Source organism: Hyaena hyaena, unplaced genomic scaffold (genome assembly GCF_003009895.1).
Source record: "Hyaena hyaena isolate Hyena2069 unplaced genomic scaffold, ASM300989v1 scaffold_96, whole genome shotgun sequence".
NCBI classification, from domain to species: domain Eukaryota; kingdom Metazoa; phylum Chordata; class Mammalia; order Carnivora; family Hyaenidae; genus Hyaena; species Hyaena hyaena.
In genome coordinates, this window is record NW_024080729.1 from 3,800,298 (window position 1) to 3,808,920 (window position 8,623).

Below are 8,623 nucleotides of genomic sequence, written 5' to 3' on the forward strand. Positions count from 1 at the left end.
TTAACAATGCTTTGTTACCTCAGAGTTGTTGCGAGGGTTTAAAAAATTTTTTTAAATGTTTGTTTATTTTTAAGAGAGAGAGACCTAGTGTGAGTGGGGGAGGGGCAGAGAGAGGCAGAGACACAGAACGTGAAGCAGGCTCCAGGCTCTAAGCTGTCAGCACTGAACCCAAAATGGGGCTTGAACCCATGAACTGTACGATCATGACCTGAAGTCAGACCCTTAACCAACTGAGCCACCCAGACGCCCTGCAAGAGTTTGTGTGTGTGTGTTTTTTTTTTTTTTTTTAACAGTTTGCACGACACACTGAGTGAATGCTCAGTTAATCACAGTGATTACTATTCTGTTCTCCAAGTAGAGTCTTGTGGGTTCTGGAGTCAGAACTCTGGTTCAAACTCTGGTACTAGGGCCAGCTTCACGGCGTGGACATGTGCAGTCACACAGGGGCCCCACGCTTGCTTTAATGACCTGCTGTTGCCCACCTGAAATGATTACATTTTTTAACAAGGGCCGTGATGTTGATTTTGAATGGGGGCCCACAAATTACATAGCCTGCTCTGCCTGATACAGCTACGTCTTGGAGGTGCCTCAGTTCCTTCATCTGTAAAATGGGGATAATATTAGTACCTATTTCCCAAGGTGATGTCAAATGTAAATGAGCTAATATACGTGAGACACCTGGCCCATAGCAAGTCTTCAATAAATAATAGCTGCCGTCTTCCTCATCATCACTAACTACAGGGAGTTTTGAGGGTCAAGGTTGGAGATGGAGAAAGGAAGGAGGAGGCTGGGTTGGAGTGGATTTATTAATCTACTACAGGCTCAGGCCCGGGGCCAGGGCTCTGGGACAGTGGTCCTCTCTTGTCATGTGCTTCCTTGCCTGGAGAGCAAATGAGGCCACACCTGAGGTGGCCAGGGCATCAGGGATGGGGACAGAGGCCTTATTCTAGTCCCGAGCTAAGGGTCTGCCATAGACTGGTCAGCACCACTCCCTCAAGAGTGTCCAATGGTGACCGGTCCCGGCAGAGAAGCAGGCCGAGGGAGGGAAGACAAGCCACAGGACTTGTGGGTGAGGGTTCTGGATAGTGGGGCACGCGGTCCTGCATCTACAACAGTGGTGGGGAGCCCCTGGATGAGAACCTGCCTGCGGCGCTCCTGCTGCGGTGACAGAGCAGAGAACCTAGGCACCAGGGTCAAGACTAGCAGGAGGGGCGTTGGGACACTCCCCTCACACGGAGCATCTCAGGGGGCGCCAAAACAAACAAACACCTCACCAATAAAAGAAATATTTTAAAGATCAAAATTAATGCAAAAAAAAAAATCCTCAGCAAACGAACTATCCACCTTTAAAACAAAGGGAGAGTTCAACCCCACACAAACTATTTGCCTCCACCCACTCCGTCCATGCAGACCGCGGAAAGGGCTAGACAGAAAGAAATGGTTGGCAAGGTGGGGACTCAAGAGGGTGGTCAGAAGGCCTTTGAGAAGGTGGTAGTGTAACCGTGCAATCGTGACCACAGTGGTGGTTATTATATTATTATATAACAGTATACTTCTAATAATAATACTGGTTGTTATTTTCATGGAAGCTATTGTGAGGCCCTGGACTGTAATGTTAAAGATCACTAAACAGTAGGTTTTGGTGATAGGCCATTGTGTAATTTTTGCCATTTAATTCAGAGGAAAGGCAAAGAATCGAGTGCCCCCGCATAACAAATCACCTTTCATTCCCATCCACTTATTTACGTGAACAAGATTTCACAGTGCTTCCTTTAACAAAAATTAAAAATAGAAACTGATGTTGGGGCACCTGGGTGGCTCAGTCAGTTAAGTCTGACTTCGGCTCAGGTCATGATCTCGAGGTCCGTGGGTTCAAGCCCCGCATCGGGTTCTGTGTTGACAGCTCAGAGCCTGGAGCCTGCTTCAGATTCTGTGTCTCCCTCTCTCTCTGCTACCCGCTCCCCACCTTCCCCCATTCCCACAAGTTTTTTTCTCTCTCTCGCTCTCAAAAATAAGCATTTTAAAAAATTTAAAAGAAATTGATGTTGAACTTTGGCTTATTCTACCAATAAGTAATACTTATATCCATGGATACATGAGCTCTTTGGGGAGAAGAAAAAAAAAAAAGCAACTGTCCTATCCACCTCAGGAGAGAATTCTCTGAAGAAAATTTTTTGCTATTTAGTAATTAACTCTTCAGGTTGTTTTGATCAATTGAGTAGTACCGATAACTAAATCCAGAGGAAAAAACCTAATTTTGTTTCACAAGTATCTTTGTTGCAGGAACATATATAACATTGTGGTGAGCAAAAGACAGAATCTGGGAATAAAAATATGTTAGGATAAATTTTGGGGGGGAAGTGAAACGGAGGAGGCATGCAAGGGAAAAAAATGAATTTTTTTTTTTTTTAGATGGATGACATTATGTGTCAAATCTCTCTGGTATTTCGATGCCACTGGATACATGGAGAAAAGAATGGACTTACGCCTGCCCCGCTCACCTGCCTTCTTGGTCAGCTGCCTGCCTACACAGCAAGTTCACTGGCAGGATTGAAATTTCTACCCAGAGGGACAACCTGCCCCAGCCCAGTGCTCTGTGGTGCCTTATAATCGTTCTCACTGCCTGGCTTGGAAACATGAGAAGCTGCTGCAGGAAGATTGAGGGCAAGTTCTTGTGGGCTTGGAACACATCCCTCAAAATCTTGCCTGAAGCGCCAGCCTTGGAAAAGAAAGATTCAGAAATGACAAATCGCATTTGATTTAGTGATGTAACTTCTCTCTGAAGACATCTCTTAAAAAGCTCTTCTTGAATTTTTTTAAAGTAATTGTTTCATTTTTTTAAGTTTTTAAAAATGTTTTTTATTTATTTTTGAGAGAGACAGAGAGACAGAGTGCAAGTGGGGGAGGGTTAGAGAGAGGGAGGGAGACACAGAATTGGAAGCAGGCTCCAGGCTCTGAGCCGTCAGCACAGAGCCTGATGCGGGGCTCGAACTCATAAACCACAAGATCACGACCTGAGCTAAAGTTGGATACTTAACCGACTGAGCCACCCAGATGCCCCTATTTTGTTTTATTTTAAAGTGGGACTATTTGTAATACTTAAGAGAAGATAATCTTTTGCAACAATTTATATTATGACATAAACCAGTAGGTAACTTGAAGTGTGGAGGGACAAGCGATTTTCCAAATTTCTCTTAGGAAGTGTGTGGAGTGGTGCCTAGTCTGCTATGTTTCTGCTCCCAGTTACAATGTTCGGGGAGTAAACACAAAAAGGCTGGGCGGGTGCAGGGACCAGACCAGTGGGTGATAACCAAAGTTCAGCAGGGTTGGGGAGGGCAGAGGTGGAAAGGAGAATCGCCACGGAAAGGGGGTGATCCTAGAGCAGGAGCCAGTAGCCCTCAGAGGAAGGGCTTGCAGGTCTCCTCTTCAACAATGGAAGCCTCCAGAAGGGGAGAGGTGCTGGGAAAGTTCTGCCTTTCCCTGAAGAGCACCAGGGAGGCCAACCTCCAGGACTGCGGAGACCGGGGCCACCCAACGAACTCCTTCTGAGAGGCTCAGTGACAAGAGGTCTCCAAGCACGTCCACGGGGGGCTCAGCCCCTTTGATGAGCCGCAAGAAGAGGGGGGCTAGGGGCTTTGTGATCAATCCCATTTGAGTAGCTCTTCTAGATTTTTTCAGGGTCCTGTTGTATATCGCTTACTGTGTGTGAACGTATTTTAAAAAAATTTTTTTTTAACATTTATTTATTTCTGAGAGACAGAGAGTAAGGGGGAAGGGGGAAGGGGCAGGGAGAGAGGGAGACACAGAATCTGAAGCAGGCTCCAGGCTCTGCGCTGTCAGCACAGAGCCCGATGTGGGGCTCGAACCCACTAACCGTGAGATCATGCCCCGAGTTGAAGTCGGTTAATTGAAGTCGGATGCTTAACCGACTGAGCCAGCCAGGCACCCCTGTGTGTGTGAATGTATTAAAGGCCCTGGGAAGCCCCGCAAAGGAACCTGTTGGATTTAACCCAGCATTGCTTAAACCTGTTTGTATTGTTATTTGTTTAGGCCTCCACCCCCACACTCTAAACACCGATGAAACACCTTTTTGTTTGTGGAAACGTCATATTAGTTCACTGAATCCTCAAAACAAGCCTTAAAAGTGAGGAGTCATTTTCTTTTGGTTTGTTTGTTTTCGAAAGCTGAGCCTCAGAGAAGTAAAGTAACTGGCCTGGGCCTTGGAAAAAGGGCCAGGATCCTGTAACCCAGGTGCCCTCATTCAGCCCAATTATTCTCTAAGTAACCAAGATTGACTTGTCGGGGGTGAGGGCCGCCTGCTTTGGGAAATGTCCCAGGTCAAGTTCTGAGGCCAAGAAGGAGGGAGGAAGGGAGCAGCAGAAGGCCATAGGTAATCCAGGCCTGGGGAGGCAGCCCCAGGGACCCCTGAGCCGTTAGCCTGGGCAATCAGGACTGCCCTGTGGGGGGGCTGGGTGCAGGGGGAGGGACGAAGGAGTGTAAGGTGCCCCCTGACTGGGGTTTTTAAAACCCGAGGGCCCAAACTTAGTCTAGGCTGCCATCGTCCTGGCCCTGCCCAAAGCTCAGGAAGGAACAACGGATAATCTTCGGTAAACATCAGTGCCTCCCTCTTGCTACCTAGCTGCCTTTCTTCCTAGCCTGGGAAAACGACTTCCCTCTGAGACCCTAAGGGCTACAAGCATCCCATCCTTACCCAGATTTCAGTTCTCTCTGGGGGAACCGATCTCTTCAAACTATTGGTAAAATGAAGTTATGCTAAGGTATGAACGTTTGAGCGAGCATGCCCCAAAAAATGACTCTCTAATGGTGTAATGTTCAGTCTGCTGTGTTTCCATTTACATGTTTATGAACGCCTGGCTTCATGCTAAGTTCTGGGGCTAGAGAGGTGACCAGGGCATTGGATCCCACCCGCAGGGAGCTACTGGGTATTCCTTGGCAGAGAAACCTTTGCTGGGTGGAAAAGAAGGCAAGTGGGGGAAAACCTGTTCTAAATGATCAGACCCTGAGTTAGCCCTGACTCAGCTGTGCGGCCTTGGTATGTCTTTTCTCCTCTCTGGTCTCAGTCTCCTCTGGACTACGAGGGCATGGGAATGATCTCTCGACCATTCCAACACTGGGGTGGGTGCAAGGAAACCCCTCCTCTTCCTGATGCACCCCAAATTCTTAAAGACTGGGCTTTCAAGGGCCAGGCCGAACCGCAAAGGCTTTTCTCCCACCTTCCCTGGGTACCCCTGAGGCCCATACCCCTACCTGCATGGCCGCTGGGAGTGGGGGCTGCTCTCTCTACCATGGCCGCTGCCATCTGACTGTCTGTCCATTCCAGCTGTAGCCACTAGTGAGCATAAAGCAGGCCTGCTCCCGTGCCCCTTTATCCCTCCTTCTCCGGGCAGGGCCCAAAGGAGGAGGGGCTTCAGGCCTGCAGGAAGGAGGGCTGGTGGGCTGGAGGGCTGAGGCGGGATGGTGGGGAGGCTGGGGAGGGGGCGCCCAGTCCAGGCTCCAGGATGCGAGTGGGGAGGGGCACGAGGAGCCTCAGGGATCCCTAGGTGATCACTGAAGGAAACTGGGGAATGGGTTAAAACGTTAAGGGTCCAGGAAGGCAGGGTGACTTGGGAGGAGATGTAAGGACCTGGGACCCAGGACCAAAGCCCTGGGATGCTGGGAGTTTTGGGGCTGAGGAACTCACTTGTGGGAGGGGAGTTTATAACTGAGGCCAACGTGGGGCTTCCCCCGACTCCGGACGACATAAACCACACGTGGAGCTCAGGTTGGTAGAGAAATCAGGGTTGGCTGGAAGCCTCTGGAGGCTTCAGGAGACGGTGTAAGCCAGGCATGGGGTGCAGGGAGGTCTGTTCCCGAGGGGTAGGTACTGGACAGATCCAAGCGGCTCTGGGGACCTGCTTCCAGGACCAAGATGTTCTATCTACAAAAAGTCACCGTAGTCTGGTCTGTTTCCATCGAAGCCAGTTTGCTATCCTGATCATAAGAAATTAGAAGGTGCCTCAGAAAGGGCTCCCATGAGAGGTGGACAGGAGGGGGCTTGCCCAAGGCTTTATCCAATGAGGACACCCTGGACTGGATGATAGTAAATCGGCCAAGCGGAGCCTCTCTCTTGGGCAGTATAAAGCCCTGGTGGGTTCACAGCTTGCAGAGGGGAGAAAGGGGGGCTGGGCCCATTGATGATGGGGAAATAGGGGAAGGGGGACCATGAGCTTTAAGAGTCTTTCCCTTCCAACTCTATTTTTTCATTTTTTCAAAGTAATCCGTACACCCAACGTGGGGCTTGAACTCAAACCCCAAGATCAAGAGTTGCATGTCTCACTGACTGAGCCAGCCAGGCGCCCCTCTGGTTCTATTTCTTTCTTCTTTTCTTAAATTTTTAAATGTTTACTTATTTTTGAGAGAGAAAGTGGGTGGGGCAGAAAGAGAGGGGGACGGAGGATCCAAAGTGGGCTCTGCCCGGACAGCAGTGAACCCAACACGGGGCTCAAACCCATGAACCCTGAGCCACCCAGGCACCCCCGATTCTACTTCCAAGTCCCATCTGATACCCCCTTAACTCCTGTAAAGCCTGTGCTCTCTCCACTATCCTGCACTGCCCTGGGTGGAAGAGAAGTTTAAAAAGACCAAACGAGAGGAATGCACTTAAAAGTTAAAGGAGAGGGGTGCCTGGGTGGCTCAGAAAGTTGAGCATCTGACTCTTGATTTCTGCTCAGGTCATGTTCTGCTCATTTCTGCTCAGGTCACAGTTCGTCGGTTCGAGCCCCACTGACAGCACAGAATCTGCTGGAGGTTCTCTCTCTCTCCCTTCTCTCTGCCCTTCCCCTGCTCACTCTCTCTCAAAATAAGTAAGTAAACATATTTTAAAAGTTAAAGGAGAAATTTTAAACATTTCTTTTACTTTTGCTGATCAAAATTATTTATAAGACCACTGCTCTAAGCACTGAGCTATGGAGCCCATTTTGGATCAAAATTATTATTTTTTAATTTTAATTCCATTTAGTTAGCATACCATATTAGTTTCAGGTGTACAATATAATGATTCAACACTTCCGTACCTCACTCATTACAAGCGGCCTCCTTAATTCCCATCATCTGTTTCACCCATCTCCCCACTCCCCTCCCCTCCAGTAACCGTCAGTTTCTTCTCTATAATTAAGAGTCTGCTTCTTGGTTTGTCTCTTTTTTTCTCTTTGTTCCTTTGTTTCTTGAATTCCATATATGAGTGAGATTGTGTGGTATTTGTCTTTCTCTGACTGACTTATTTTGCCTAGCTTCATCCACATTGTTGCAAATGGATCAAAATTTTTAAAAATTTGGGGGGTTGCTTGGGCAGCTTAATTGGTTAAGCATCAACTCTTGGTGTCCGCTCAGGTCATGATCTCAGGGTTCATGGGATTGAGCCCCACACAGGGCTCTGAGCTAACAACGAGGAGCCTGCTTGGGTTTCTCTCCTCTCTCTCTCTGCTCCTCTCCCATTCTCTCTCTTTCTTTAAATAAATAAGTAAAACTTTAAAAATGTTTTATAGGTGCTGCCAATCTTCCCTCTCTGGAGGCTGTGTCTGTCCATTAATACTCCTACCAATAATATAGAGTACCTGTTTTTCTATACCCTTGCCAACACAATGCTATCAAACCTGTTAGTATTTGTTAGTTTGGTAATTTAAAAAAGCAATATCTCACTTAGTTTGAATTTGGATTTCTCTATGAATCAAATTAAGCATCTTTTCATATGTTTGTTTTTAAAGTAATCTCTACACCCAGCATGGGGCTTGAACTCACGATCCAGAGATCAAGAGGCATACACTCCACCAACTGAGCCAGCCAGGCGCCTCCTAGTAACTCTTCATACGTTTCAGAGCCCTTTCTTTCTCTATTCATTTCCTTTGCCTATTTTTCTAACAGGGTGTTGACCTTTTACTCATTGATTTATAGGTGTTCTTTATATATTAAGGAAATTAATTCTTTGATTATTTCACACCTTTTTTCACATGGTTGACTTAAACTGTTTTATGGTTTTTGCCTCACGAAGAAAATTTTAAGATGCATATATAGTAAGATTTTTCATTTCTTATTTGATAGATTTTAAGTTTTGTATATACTGCATGAAAATTAGAAAGTTTCTAATTTTTTTTAAAAAATGTTTTATTTCTAGGAGAGAGAGAGAGAGAGAGAGACAGCGTGAGCAGGGGAGGGTCAGAGAGAGAGGGAGTCACAGACTCTGAAACAGGCTCCAGGCTCTGAGCTAGCAGTCAGCACAGAGCCCGACGCGGGGCTCGAACCTACGAACCGCGAGATCATGACCTAAGCGAAAGTCGGACACTTAATAGACTAAGCCACCCAGGCGCCCCGAAAATTAGAAAGCTTTATGTATACAATACTTTGGTTTATCTATCCATTTTAAGATTATATAAAAATCTTTCCCCATGTGTTTCTTCTAGTTCTTTAAAAACATTTTTTTTAAGTTCTTTCATTTTTGAGAGTGAGAGAGTCTGAGAGTGAGTGGGGGAGGGGCAGAGAGACAGAGAGACAGAATCAGAAGCAGGCCCCAGGCCTTGAGCTGTCAGCACAGAGCCTGACGCTGGGCTCGAACCCACGAACTATGAGA